The 15,311-nt window shown below is 45.6% G+C and overlaps 1 long non-coding RNA gene across 1 annotated transcript in view; it reads right to left on the bottom strand.

The window, feature by feature from the left end:
- Positions 1-14,475, bottom strand: part of LOC102555148 (uncharacterized) — a 49,967-nt gene extending 35,492 nt beyond the window's left edge. The window contains exons 1-2 of the long non-coding RNA XR_010065222.1: positions 14,311-14,475; positions 13,676-13,818 (exon numbers count right to left, since the gene is read on the bottom strand). This is a non-coding gene — a long non-coding RNA (uncharacterized LOC102555148). The remainder of the gene's footprint in view (positions 1-13,675; positions 13,819-14,310) is intronic.
- Between the last annotated feature and the right edge of the window lie 836 nt (positions 14,476-15,311).

Here is a 15,311-nt window from a genome sequence, read left to right as displayed (position 1 = left end):
CTGTGCACCTGTGACCCCAAGCCTGGGGAGTGGAAACAGAATGATCCAGTCAGCTTCAGTGAGTGACCCTGAATCAAAAAGACAATGGACATCTACAGAGGAAGACACCTGACTTTGACCTACCTTGACCTCAGAATTCCACAACATACACACACACACACACACACACACACACACACACACACACACACTTTAACTGAGAATGGTAGGCTAAGTCAAAAGATCAAACATTCAAACCCATCCATGGCTACATAGCAAGATGTCTCAGGGATGGCTTAGCAGTTAAGAGCACTGGCTACTCTTCCAAAGGATCCAGGTTCAATTCCTAGCACCCACATGGCAGCTCACAACTGTCTGTAACAGTTCTAGGGCATCCTATACCCTCACACAGTTATGCATGCAGGCAAAACACCAGTGCATTTAAAAAATGAGATGAAAAAAATTTAATTTTAAAAACAAGACAAAAACCGAAAGAAAATAAATTCACAAAGCAAAATGGAATCTTTCAAGCCTAGTTCACCATGTGAACCTAAATAGCAAAACTTCTTCAACTTCTGCTGAGTAGTTAAAGACGACGACGACGACGACGACGACTACTACTACTGTTACTACTGTTACTACTACTACTACTACTACTACTACTACTATTATTATTATTACTATTATATTTGTAGGAGTACACTGTAGCTGTTCTCAGACACACCAAAAGAGGGCATCAGAACCCTTTACAGATGGTTGTGAGCCACCATGTGGTTGCTGGGATTTGAACTCAGAACCTCTGGAAGATCAGTCAGTGCTCTTAACCGCCGAGTCATCTCTCCAGCCTAAGACTACCCTTTTAATTTTAATTTTTTTTGATATTTCTATTATTGTGGGAGCTGAGGAATATGTATAAGTGGGTACAGTCAGGGCTGGTTCTCTCCTGTCATATGGGTTCTGGGAATTGAATTCAGGTCATCAAACTTGACAACAGATGCCTTTACCCACTGACCCATCTTGTCCATCCTGCAGATGCCTCAAATTCGTATGGATTCCAAAGCCCATTTAAATTACTGTTATCAAAACTACAAGAGTCAAGTTAAAAACATTAAGTTGACCAGGGAGATGGTGCTGTTTTCTGAAATTGCACCATGCTTGCGTAGACATTGAAGCTGTAGCATAGTCTCTCCTGTCTGACTTGCAAATAGTGTCTTGCCTGTGACACCTACCTCAGCTACTCAAATTCCTGCAACATCTTTTTGTTCACCAACTCTCTCCACCTGGCACAAATGCATCTCATAACCCTCTGCCCAAGAAATTCTGCTCTGCACTAACACAAAGTCCTGAACTATGGACAAAGAAATATGTCAGCACTTGTTCATTTAGATTACCCAGAATATATTTATAACAGTTTTTTTTTCTGCTGAAAAAGGAGACATTTTATATTTTTATTCTCTAGCAAAAGCTCATGTCTCTCAGTAGCCTGTAACTTTTCCTTTACCCTCGATAGCATATCTATAACAGACCAAAGAGCACATCGCTCTCAAGCCTAGGCTAGTACTTCACGGGGAGAGCTGACTCACAGGCCCTACGGAAAGAGCCAGCCCAGCATGCGGCATGCATGAGAACTCCTGAATGCTGCATCTCTCTCCCCACCCACCATGCAGCGGCACCACTGAAGAGGATCTCTTCCTATTATTTACCATAGAGAAGGAATTTAGGAACTTTGAAACTTTCTGGGCTTCTTGAGCCTTCCGAATTTCCATACTTTCCTGAGTCTTAGGAATGTCTGCCCTTCAGGAGGGAATGCTTAAACCCAGAAGAAACAGCTAAGAACGCATCTGCTGACCCACGAGCTTCCAGGGATCCCAGTGAGAAACATTGCTATAGTTTGAACCACCAGCTTTTAGATTTGTGCCTACATCCAAATCAGGTAGGAAGGCTTGCTAAAACACAGAGTTCTGGGCCCCTGCTTCAGAGTTCTTAATTTAGTAGGTCCAAGATGAGGCAAGAATTTGCCTTTGTAACAATTCCCTGGCTTAGACTGAGGCAGCTCTCTCTCTCTCTCTCTCTCTCTCTCTCTCTCTCTCTCTCTCTCTCTCTCTCTCTCCCTCCCTCCCTCCCTCCCTCCCTCCATCCCTCCCACGTGCAAAAACTAATGAGCCTTTCTTAGATTCTCATACAGAGTGTGCCCAGAGGTAGTATGGGGGAAATTCTCATTAATAAACCTTCCTGATCCATTCACCTCTAGTCAAAGGTTTCTATAGCAACCCAAGTTTCAGCATGAGGCTCAGGCCACATTTCCACCAACTGCAGCTGGATGACTGGAAACTAAGTAACCCCTTGTGATCGACCAAGAAAATGAGGAATAATCAAAGACTAGCACCAGGACCTGACTGGAATTAATTCCCTGAGATTTAGGTCCAGGGAAGACCAGGCGCCCACCCCACCAGAGATTACTTGAGGTTCAAAGCAACATTTTCATGGCACTGTCTTCATTGTCGATGTCCTGTGCATGGGGTTTTTTTTTTCTTCCTTCTTTTTAATTGCTTCTTACTCTGTCTGCGAGGCCACATGGGGCGTGGTAAGACTTTGAACTCTGAGGCCATGTTTTGAAGAGTAATTCTGTCCTTTGCTACCTACCATGGCCCGGGGTAGTTATTTAACCACAGCGGCCTCAACCGCCTTCCTCACTGGCTTACAAACTGCCAACTCTAGCCCGGATGCTGAAACGTAACCATGAAACTACTTTTAAGTATTTCCACAGTAACGTTCCACGGTCCCACAAATGAAGAGGGAGCTGAAGGAGAAGTTTCTGCCATCCTTCTGGTAGATGACAAAGACAAGAGGTGGAGTTAGAGAGTCCAGGGTCACCTGGGTCTCTGGAGTCCAGGGAGGTAGAAACTCTCCAAACAGACTCCTGGGAGAGGGATGGGATTCTCTTATCCCCCCCCCCCACACACCACATACATACATCTTATATATACACACATACATATAGACATGTACATATGCACATATACATACATATATACACACATGCACATATCCATACACATGCATATTATACATTATATACAAATATATACATACCTATATATCCACACATATACATACATACATCTATACACATACATATTATACATATATGCATACATATACACATACATACACACCTATACATCTACACGGACACACACATATACATACATATACATGAACATGTACACATACAAACACATGTACACACACACACCTTCAACTGGACCACTTCCTTCCACTGTACAGCCCATTAGGGCCATGCACTATGGATTGGGTCCCCTGTGCTGTAGCTTAGGGCTACATACATTTGAGGATGGGGACCTCAGAAGAGCCCAGAGCTACTAGGAAACGTGTTTTTTCCCCACCCCCGACCCCCGCTGATGTTCGGGCGCTTTTTCCTCAGACCCCTGACAGTTCCTCCGTTCCTCGAGGTGTCTCTTTGTCCTCCCACTCTCTCTGTCACGCTGTTCTTCCCTCCCATTTCCTCGCCCACACTTGGAGGCAGACAGCAAGTTGGCTGGCCTCCCAATCAACACGACAAGGCACTCGGTGCAATCCTGGGGATGGGGTCGTACAATTCAGCTGCCAGAACCTGTCATGTCCTCTTCTACCTGAGAGCTCTGTCACACAGGCACGTCCACATGTCAATGTGGCACCAATCCGACAATTCAACAGGACACACCAGCTCCTTACACTGTGCCTTTCTGTGTCCACCCTCCTAGTTGGCCTGGTTAGAGCTATGTGGGGTTTTTCCCAGAGTCCCCTCCTTCCAACACTCAGGGCTGCAGCTACCAATCTGAAGAAGGAACAGCTATCAAGGGGCTTCCGAGTCCCTCCCAGTCCTTCCGTGACACCTGTGCTGTTTGCATTTGCATATGGCTAGTTCCTGGACACCTCTGCAGCCTGTGTCCCATTCAGCCACAGACCGACCGACAACTCAAAACGCTGGCGACCTGGTCCAAACATGATTTTCTGTTAACTCCTGAGAAACTTCAGGAACAAAAGACCCCACTGTGGCTTAGCATAGGAGAGGCACAATGTATTGTCAAATTCAATCCTAACGACGAGTAAGGTATTTGTAAATTCAAACAAATCAGAACTACATCAGCACAATTAAGGCCAGAAAAAGTATTTCATCACACAGGGCCTGTGGGAAAACCTTGTGACACTTTGCACTGCCAGGAGTATAAAAGAATCTTTTCTCTCAGGATGTCTTTAACAAGTGGAATCCAGATGGGAACTTGAGTCCACACCTGGTCTACATAGGCTGGCCATATGAAGCATCGCTAACACTCAGTTGGCTAAACACTCTCCTTATGGCTTCATTGTTTCAGGCTTACTCTAACCAGGGCAGAGTGTGAGACGTGTGTGTGTGTGTGTGTGTGTGTGTGTGTGTGTGTGTGTGTAGGCCAGAGGACAGTCTTTTGTTCCTCGGGCACAGGCGCCTTGTTTTATTTATTTATCTATTTTTTTTAAAGATTTTTATTTTATGTATGTGAGTACCCTATTGCTATCTTCAGACACACCAGAAGAGGGCACCAGATCCCATGACAGATGGTTGTGAGCCACTGTGTGGCTGCTGGGAATTGAACTCAGTACCTCTGGAAGGGCAGTCAGTGCTCTTAACTACTAAGCCATCTCTCCAGCCCTTTTATTAATTTTTTAAAGATAAGGTCTCTTACTGGCCAAGTCTCCTACTTGCCAAGCCATCTAGGATAGACTGTCAGCTGGTCCCAGGGACCCACCAGCCTCTGCCTACCCAGCACTGGAGTTACAACCCTGCACCGTGGCCAACGTTTCCATGAGTCTGGGGATTGAATTCAGCTCCTGCTGCTTCCACATTGTGGAGTCCATCATCTCCACAGTCTGGGTTAGACCCTTTAATTTTTTTTTTTTTTAAAGATTTATTTTATTATATATAAGTACACTGTAGCTGTCTTCAGATACACCAGAAGAGGGCATCGGATCTCTTTACAGATGGCTGTGAGCCACCATGTGGTTGCTGGGAATTGAACTCATGACCTCTGGAAGAACAGTCGGGTGTTCTTAACCACTGAGCCATCTCTCCAGCCCAGGGTTAGACCCTTTAATGAGCCTCGTTTTAGCATCGCTTATCAAAGTACCGTTCAGCACCTACAGGGAACTGACCAGAAATGCACATTTTCAACATTTTCAGGCTCTGTTCCACACTCTGTGCTAAAGTGTGTGTGTGTGTGTGTGTGTGTGTGTGTGTGTGTGTGTGTGTGTGTGTGTGTGTGTGTGTGTGATGGGAAACCGAGCTGAGTCACGTGGACTTAGCAAGACTCAGGTGTTTCTGTTGCATATGAAACTTTGCAAACCACTGGCCTGTGATGTCAACATGAATTTCTCCTTCCACCTGTGTTTTAACAAGCCCAATAGGTGATTATGGTGTGTGTGATTCGAGAATCGCTAGGCTGTGGGAAAATCCACACTGATTCTCGGGAACTAAATTATGGACTTTATTCCCCCCTAATGATCTAAATTTGGATTTGGATCTCAGACCTCCTTAGAGTCTGGAATCTTCTAGCTTCCTAGTGCTGATTTATTGTTAAGTGCTCTGTATACAGGAAGGCCTTTTACCATTAAGGGAGAGTGATTTGCAGTAGGAGTACAATGGGAATTGGAACACGGGTGGTATTGTCTCACCCTTGGTGAACCGGTTCCCCTCTAACAAACTGTCATTTTCCGTTTGGAGGGTAAGGAAGGTTGCGTACCTGTTCCAAGCACGCCACACTCTGCTAGTAAATGCATCTTTCCTGTAATTGACTGAACGTGTACAAGTGCCCTTCTGTGCCCACTAAGAAATAGCAGGGCCCGACACGGGAGTGAAACCCCATTTCCGTGTTCTTTTTTCCCCTACCCTGTAAAAGCCCTTCATCCCTTCTAAGAAGAGAGGAGTCTTGGCAAAGAGGGAGGTTTTTTTTTTTTTCCTCCAGGGTGACAAAAAGCACTTTCTCTCTACTCTTTTGTTGTGCTGTTAGATTTGAAACCCTTTGCCCTGAGAACAATAAACTGCAGAGTTACTTTATCCTCGAGTTTTCTACTGCGCCTTCTCCTGCCCTTAGGATAATGGGCCGCCATTTTAACACCAGAGAACATGTAGCCCCAGTGAATCCGAGTTGAATGTGACTCAGTCGGGCCTATAAGCGCTAGGCTCTTAGCTGGTCTGCTCTGAGAGGCTCAATTTAAAGCTGTGTGGCACTCCAGTTGAAGCCTGGCAAGCAGGAAATGGACTCCCACATCAATAGAATGCTAACCACCCTGGTGGGCATACAGCCCTGTAGGTAATTTGGAAAATCTAGGAAGTTGGCGAAGACGAATAAATAAGAGAGACCAGCCAATTTCCTTCTTCCTTTTTATGAAGACTGTGACTGTAGGCCACAATCTTCCTCCCATCGCTAATGAATGAAACCAGGGCATGGGGGAGTTTTAAATATGTGGTAGTGCTGAATAATCCACAGCTAAATGCATGGTGGGGGCGTGAAGGACTTACATCCTCCTGTGGGACAGGGTGAGGGCTGGCAGATTGCATGAAAGGCTCTCTCCACATACAGAGTCAGAAAGGAAGACTGGGGGAAGGGATGGTCTCCTCATGCCCTTAACCAGAAATATTGGATGTCTTTAAAATGGCTTCCTGCAACATAAAACCAGCCCTAACACCCTGGCCTCGAAATGAAGGTTTGCTACTTAGTCTGATAATGAGATTATTGTAGACAGTCAATCTGGGCAAATCATGCCCCAAAGTTAATGTTTCCCCTTGTAATCATCTGATGTCTGTCTACATACAGCCTTCCGATGAACCAAGTAACTGCAGAGCAAGCAGCCTAATGCATGGAGAAGCTGAGGCTATGGAGTGGGAGTGGGGCTCCTTCCTGTCACCCCTCTCCCCACCATCTGTTACTGCTTACACTTCCCATCTCTCTGTCAGGACTTACAAAGAAGTCTAGAGGATGGACCTCTGAGCATATCACTTATAGAATCTATTTGGAGTGTTTCGAGCCTGACTTTCCTTTTAGCTGAGAACCATCTTGAATGGCTTCATAGATTGCACCCAAAACACTCATCTGAAAGGCTCCAGAGAATACAAAGAAGCCTGAGGCCTAAAGTCTGGTGTTTTCGAGTGCCATATTTGACCCTTTTTTTCTACTCCACGGCCCTGTGACTCAGGGTTACATAACCATCACCAAGTGATTTGCCAAGGTCAAAGTCTAAAAGTCAATGACTACACAGAACTCAGGTCTTCTGTGTCCCCGTGTCTCTGAGACTAGTACCTGGCCGGGTGTGGTGGCCCATGTTTATAAACCCAGTACTCAGGAGGCTGAAGCAAGAAGACTATTGCAAGTTAGGGCCACCCTGCACTGTACATTGAGTTCTAGGCCAGGATGAGATCATCTAAACAAAGAAACAAAGATAAGAATATGAAAGTACCACTGTGTCAGGATAGGGAGAGAGACAGACCACTGTCTAGATAAGGTCTATGTCTCTGATTCCTTCACAGAGGGCAGAAGCTCAGCAGCTGAGAAGCAAAGGCAGGGATGGCCTGAGTTTTAAGTCAGCCTGGGCTACAAAGCAGGACTTTCTTAAGAAAAAACCTCAAGGGTTACTGGTGCAGCTCAAAGATTGTCCGACATGTATGAGCCTCTATGGTTCAAGCCCCAGGACCAAAATACAATCAATCAATCAATAACAAATTTGGTAAGCGGGACATTGTTCCTCCTCACACTCACACTGCCCTCATGACTCCTTAAGAAAGACGAGTGACACTTTCCCCCAGATGACAAGAAAGGATGACGACATTTGAAGAGCTTCTCAGAGCCCAAGATGATATTTAATGTGTGTGGGGCAAGACCTGGGGAAATACTTCTAGCTGGGATGAAAGAAATGGGGCTGCTTCAGGGCACCGTGGCGATCAGTCATGTCAAGAGGGGTGGTAAGGAAGCTCGCCCTGACTCCGTAGTCAGGCTTGACAATTGGAACGAATTACTAATCCAGGATGGTTATGTCACTTAGAGTGCATTCAGTTGCAAGAAACAGGGAGGGGAAAAAAAAAGGAAGTCTCCCAGTGGAAGTCAGGAATTTGATTTGGCAAGCCAAGTGTGCAATCAACGACCCTGAGCCCAAGATTGAGTCTTCAAAGGGACTTGGGAGGAACTTCCTAAGACTTAGCCTGAGAAAATTCAAAATGCCACTTCTGCAATAGTCAAGAAAGTCACTAAGACAATTCTGGATTCAAGGGAAAGAGGAGTAGACCCCATTTATTTTCTCGTTTCTTTTTAATTTGTTTTTTTCAAGACAGGCTTTCCCTGTGGAGCCCTGGCTGTCCTGCAACTCACTCTGTAGTTCATGCTGGCCTCAAACACACAGAGATCTGCCTGCCTCTGCTTCGTGGTGCTGGGATTAAAGGGAAGTGCCACCTGGCTAGATGCCACTTCTTAAGGAAAAGGGTAACAGATGTGTACGGGAGAGGTAGAAACTTTGACGACCATGAACCATATCTAACCTAGGGTTTCCATTGCTGCGAAGAGACGCTATGATCAAGGCCGCTCTTATAAAGGAAAATATTTAATTGGGGCTGACTTAACAGGTTCAGAGGTCCAGTCCATTATCATCATGGCAGAAAGTATGGCAGACATGGTGCTGGAGGAGCCAAGACTTCTACATCTCGATCCTAAGGCAACCAATTGAGAGAAGACTAAGCTGCAGGCAGCTAGGAGAAGAGTTTCCTCTATATTTGGTGGGGCCAGTGGAATAGGCCACACCTATTCCAAAAGGCTATACCTCCTAATAGTGCTAGTTCCTATGGGCCAAGCATATTCAAACCACCACAAACCACATGTGAAATGACCAAGCCCTACAAAGGCAGACCTCTCTCTAGCTCTCACAGCCAAATTCTTAGCCTTGGAGACTGCTAGTTTGCCAGTCCCACATCAGCCATCACTGTTTGTGACTGCTCAGTGCATAAATCAACACAGTTTATGATCCCTCCACTCACCCCTTCCCGGCTTTTCTGGGAAGCCCAGCTTAAATCTCTGCTGGCTTCAAGCTCCTCCAAGTCCCTTCTACTCATGGCCAGGCCTTTCCCTGGGTAACTGATGCGCCATCCAAGAGCCCAGTGCTGGGGAAAAGGGACAAAGAAGATCAAGACTGATCCTTATTCACTTGGTTTGCTTTTTGCAGCAGTTAGGGTAGGGGATATATTTTTGTGCTGGAATGCTTGCTTCTTGTCCACAAAGCCCAGAGCTCGATCCCCAAACTGAAAGAATTTAATTTGTGGTATGAAGATACACAAGAGCTGCAGCAAGAGTCCATGAGAAAGGCTGGCATCTTCAGAAAAGTCCCCACGCTTCAAAGAGAAAGGCCATCGACTCTGACTTCTCAGGTGTTTGTAGCTCAGCTCTCTCGGCCTTCACAGTCCCCCACTCTGTGGCAGGACTGTGTCCCTCTGACTTAGCATCTTAGGCCCAGTGTTTTCTTAGGAGTGTTTGGCAGGAGTATGGATTGGAAGCTGCTGTGTCAAGAACATCAGAGCTGTACCTGTCACTCCTTGCTACCAAGACGAAGGATCCAGCCAGTGTCCTGTGTTCCCTGTCTTCCATGAGCATCTTCGGAAGCCTCTTCCTTCTTTGGACTATCTGACAATCTCCTTTTTTTTTTTTCCTTTGAAAACTGCCATTCTAGGGTCTGGCGAGACGGCTTTCAGCAAGTAAGAGCACTGACTGCTCTTCCGGAGGTCCTGAGTTCAATTCCCAGCACCCACATGGTGGCTCACAACCATCTATTGGGATCTGATAGCCCTCGTCTGGCATGCTGGCCTACATACAAATAGAGCACTCATATACATTAAAAAATAAATAAGTCTTTTTTAAAAAGAAAGGAGGGAAAGAAGAAAAGAAGCTTTGACTTTCAGATGTGAATACATGCCTAATGAGTATTGAGGCTGTTTTCTTTATTGAGACTTGGAAAAACAGAGACCCAGTCTCCTCTGACGGGAGGTGGTCCGTCCTTCTGTGATGGTCAGTCTTCCCCACTCGACTAGGATTTAGAAACACTCCTGGGCGACTGGGTTCAGGAGACACATTTCTGAGTGTGTATGTTTGTAAAGGAGTTCTTGAGAGGTGTAACTGATGACAGAACACTCACCCCGAGGACTCCGGCGTCACATCCAGTCTGAACAATGAAGAAAAAGCAGGGGAGGCAGGGTCGCCAACATTCGTCCCTTGCTACTTCTTAACTATGGACACATTGTAACCAGCCACCTCCCACTTTCACTCTGTGCCTTCCCTGACTTTATGGATATCCCTCTCCCTCCCCCTCTCCCTCCCTCTCTCTCCCACTCCCTCTCTTCCTCTCAGTTTTTTGTTTTGTTTTGTTTTGTTTTTTGAGGCGGGGGTCTCTCTATGGCAGTGGCTCTCAACCTTCCTAATGCTGTGGCCCTTTAAGACAATTTCTCATGTTGTGGTGACGCACAACCATAAAATTATTGCCATAGGCGACCCCTGTAAAAGGGTCATTTGGCGCCAAAGGGGTTGTGATCCACAGGTTGAGAAGTACTGCTTATGTAGCCCTGACTCTCTGTAGACCAGGCTGGCCTTGAATTCACAGAGATCGATCTGCCTCCGCCTCCCAGTGCTGGGATGAAAGGCGTGCGCCATCACACCTACCTGGACTTTACTCTCCAACCATAAATCCAAACGAACATCTCTTCCTTACATTGCTTTCATCAACACGATTATCACAGCAGACAGTGGAGTATACCCTCTAACTCAGCCCTTCCTGGTGAGCTGAGGTCTGCCTCAGTAAGGAAAGTACTAGAACCACCCATGTTACTTCCCCCAGTAAAGAAAGCAAATGGCAGGTCCCCTCCCCTTCAGATCATTGCAACGCAGAGTGGAAGAGAGGCAGGTGTCGACCCCCGAGAAAGAAAATCAGGTTGCAAAGAAGGAATGAAAGGGGGTCCTTGAGCGTGTCCGTGTGGCTACATCTGAGGCCATCTTTACTACTTTTTTGATGTCTCCCACTTGTCCATGAATCACCCCCATAGAAGATGTCACTCAAACAAATCATACGGACCTCCCCGTTAGAACGCAGAAGCAGGACGGGATTGGATAAGGACATAAGGCTGTATGTCTGGTTCCAACCTGTTTTCATCAGAGAGTCCCTTCCACAGAGGTACAATGGGAGCAGCATTGAGGAGCTACAGAACTTCCGGTGGTGGAAACACTTATCTGTGATAATGCTCAGGGCAAGTTCCTGAGGTCACACATGCACCCTCATCCATCACCCTCCTTGCCCCATTGCTTTGTTTCCAAGGTGGGACACTCAAGAGAAGGGGGTGATATGACGACCTGAGCAGCTGCCAGCAGACCGCATGGCTATTACACAGCTGTCTAGACTTCTGCCCCTTGAGTTACAATGAAGCAGATGGCCAGAGCTCACAGAACCACCCACCAGTACCGTCTTCTCGGATAACCCATTGTACATGCTCGCCAAGTGATTTCCAAGCTACTATCTAACAAGTCACCATAGGTCCCGACAACTGGCTAGCTCTCAAATCCAGTATAACCCAGACCCCTCCTCCTTGAAAATGTGTCTGTTAGGCAAAAGCTTACAAGAAGTGAAAGCCAGGAGCTCTGGGGATATCTGAGCAAGGAGCCTTCCATAGTAGGGGACAGCCAGGCAAAAAGAACCAGGTGGATTTCCTTTCTGACACTATGGAGTGCCATTCCCATGAGCAATGTCTTGCGTATCATCAGAGACCAGAATGATGCAGAAGCAGGCAAGCAGGCTAGCTAGCGCAGAGCCCTAAACTGTAAGGGAAAGCTCAAAAGAGGTGAGAGTTAGCTGCAGGATGGGTGGACATAGGTTTCTCAGCCAGACTTCCTCGTCCACTCTGCAACTTGTATGGTTTCTGGGCATCATAACTCCAGTCCTCACGCTTGTGCTTTAAGCACTGAGCCATCTCCCCAGCCCTCTCCTCCCTCACCCAAAGCAAGTAAACAGATGAGGTGGTCTGGCATCACTTTGTATAACTGAGCGCATAACCACAAGAATCACGTCTCTCAGTGATTGTGTTTTCCCCATTTTGATAACCATCATTAGTCTACCATTGTGGAATATTTACACAGAACTCTGTGCCAAGTGCTATTCAAAGCACTTTCCATGTACAAATGCAACTAGCTGTTGCTACTCTGTGAGGTGGCTCCCAACTGTCTGTCACTCCAGTTCCAGGAGACCTGACACCCTCACCCAGACATACACGTAAGCAAAACACCAGTGCTCACAAAATAAAAGTAAGCATATCATTTGTAAAAGAAAAGAAAGAAACTCAGGTAAAATATGTTTTATATATATATATATAATATATCTTCATTTATAAAATGTGTTTCTATTTTCAACCTGTCTCCAATAACACACAAAATCATTTGATCATGGGTTATGAACCAGATTAATTGATTTGCAAGTTTTATTTAATTATAACAACAATTTGTTTAAAAAGCAAGGTAGGTTTTTCCTGTTTATTCTGCTTCAGATATTGCCGCTCAAGACTTTCGAAGTGTAAAAGTACTACTGAACAGTCAAGAGTAAAGATTGATGACCCGTTCAAGCCCTGGTGACGTCACAAAATGCCACCTCCCAGTTATAAAATGCAAGCTAAAACTATTTATAAAGTTATAAAAACCAAAACAAACAAACAAACAAAGAAACAAAAATCCGAGCCATAGAGTGTGTCTGATTCGAGAGTCTGTTACTACTTTAGTGAAGCAAAACAGAGAGGCAGACCTCAATGTTACAAAACTCAGTCACATTTTTACTTCAGAAGAAAACCTGTTAAGCCATCCGCTGTAGCAAGGCGCACCCAGTTCCACATGCTCATTAGGATATTCACTAAGGTTTCCTTTGGAGGCACGTTGGGGAGATGGCTCAATGGCTAAGAATAGGAGCTGGTGGCTGGAGAGATGGCTCAGCGGTTAAGAGCACTGACTGCTCTTCCAGAGGTCCTGAGTTCAATTCCCAGCAACCGCATGGTGGCTCACAACCATCTGTAACAGGATCTGATGCCCTCTTCTGGTGTCTGAAGACAGTGACTGTGTACTCATATACATAAAATAATAAACAAATCTATAAAGAATACTAGGCGGTCTTCCAGAGGATCTGGGTTCTGTTCCCACCACCCACATGGCAACTCATAACCCTCTATAACCAGGTCCAGAGGATCTGACATCTTCTTCTGGCCTCTGCAGGCACTGTATATGCCTGCTTTTTTGTTTGTTTGTTTTTTTAAGATTTTATTTACTTTATTTATATGAGTACACTGTAATTGTCTTCAGACACACCAGAAGAGGACATCAGATCTCATTACAGATGGTTGTGAGCCACCATGTGGTTGCTGGGATTTGAACTCAGGACCTCTGGAAGAGCAGTTGGTGCTCTTAACCACTGAGCCATCTCTCCAGCCCCCTGTATATTCCTGTTGCACAGACATACATGCAGACAAACTCCATACAAAGAAAATAAAAATAAATAAAATCTATTTTTAAAAAATTTCCTTTGAGGGTGTATGGGATCTGACTCTAAGTATCATTGAGTGAATGGACATTTAATGTTAATCTAATTAATTAATCTTCTGACTTACCTTTTCAGCACAGTTATTCTTTCATTTTCAGTCTTTGAAATGAAGACCGTCTTCCAGGCTGATGGCCAGCCAGATGGACCCATAAGTGAGATGGGTCCTGCTCGCTGCCCTGGATTCTCCGGATGCAGCTTGTCCCTCCTTTCCTGGCCGGGAAGATAGATCTAAAGTGAGCATCATTGTTCTGCTGCTGGTTTTGGATCAGGTTCAATTTTATAACCGTGAAACAGAGGCTTTTCCTATGGGTTTTCCAGCTGCTACCATGTGCATGTTGAGCGTCTCCCAAAGGTTGAAGGCTTTGCCACCAGAGTGGTGCTATTGGTAGATGCCAGAGCCTTTAGGAGGTGAGGCCTACTGGGAGTTCCTTAGGTTGGTTGGGGCATGCTCTCAAAGGAGATTATAGAATCCTAGCCCCACCCCCACCTCTCACAGGCATGGGAATGCTCTCTCTTGCTCTCTCGCTCTCTCGCTCTTTCTCTCATCCACCAGGTGGATTGTTCTTTACCATACACTCCTTCCATATGCTGCCTCCTGAAACAACAGGACAAATTGATCTTGGACTAAAACTTTCATTTTTTTTTTTTAATAACGTGCTTATCTCAAGTATTTCTTGTCATAGTCACAGGAGGCTCACACACCAGCTAGCTTTGGAGTTAAGTTCAACAGCCTGAGTTTGGGGTCCCGGAAAAGCAATGCCATAGCAGGGTACTCATCCGTCCTCCGTTCACAAAAAACGATCTGTGAAGCTGGCGTTTGTCAAGAGCTATGCTGAGTACCCGTCCGTCGCCTAATGAAAACTGGACTTCCGGGCTTTAGGGAAGCTGTGGTTTAACTGCTTTTAGAACAAGACCAAGTGGCCCTCTAGGTTCAGCAGGCCGTACATCAGTCATAATCTGAAGGACAGTACCAGGCACTTGGGGAATGGTGTGTTTCATTGCTTCCTGATTCCATCATGACGTAGGTAGCACCCCTCTCAGAAAGCAATATTTTTCATAGAAGCAATATATCATAATCCAGAAATAATATCATGAAAAAAATCAGCAAACCAAGCCAATAAACTGTCTCTGAGTTTTCCCATCAGGTTTAACTTACTATATATTCATATTTACCACCAGACAGGGAGAGCGAGGTTTCACTGGAGGGAACTGAAAGGGAACTGAATCCTTTTTTTTTTTTTTTTTTTTTTTTTTTGTGACCCAGTAACTGAACTATCACAGTTTGGGATCAGCCTGGGGAAATGCCACTACATTCTTTATTCAACAGATGGCCACTGAGGGGCTGAGGTGGGAGGGAAAGGTCACACTTGTTAAAGGGTGACACCTACTGGTAGGATAGCACACTGCAGCTCAGTTCTACTAGACAGTTAAGAGGTCCGCAGTCACAATGAGCGGGTATGGTTGGAGAGAGTTTTGTTCCCTAGCATCCAAACCCTCTTCCAACGTGAGTGGCATGCTCCCCAATAAGGCATCCAAATTTCTAACACAGAAACAAAAGCTGAGGAGCTCTGCTTTGCCTAACAGTGGGCTCAACCCACTAAACAGGATTGCCAATGATTTTGAATCTCAAGAGGCTCCTCCAAGGGCTGGAGAGATGGCTCAGTGGTTAAGAGCACGGACTGCTCTTCCAGAGGTTCTGAGTT

The sequence above is a fragment of the Rattus norvegicus genome, chromosome 3 (genome assembly GCF_036323735.1).
Source record: "Rattus norvegicus strain BN/NHsdMcwi chromosome 3, GRCr8, whole genome shotgun sequence".
Lineage (NCBI taxonomy): Eukaryota > Metazoa > Chordata > Mammalia > Rodentia > Muridae > Rattus > Rattus norvegicus.
This window is presented reverse-complemented; position numbering and strand designations above follow the sequence as displayed.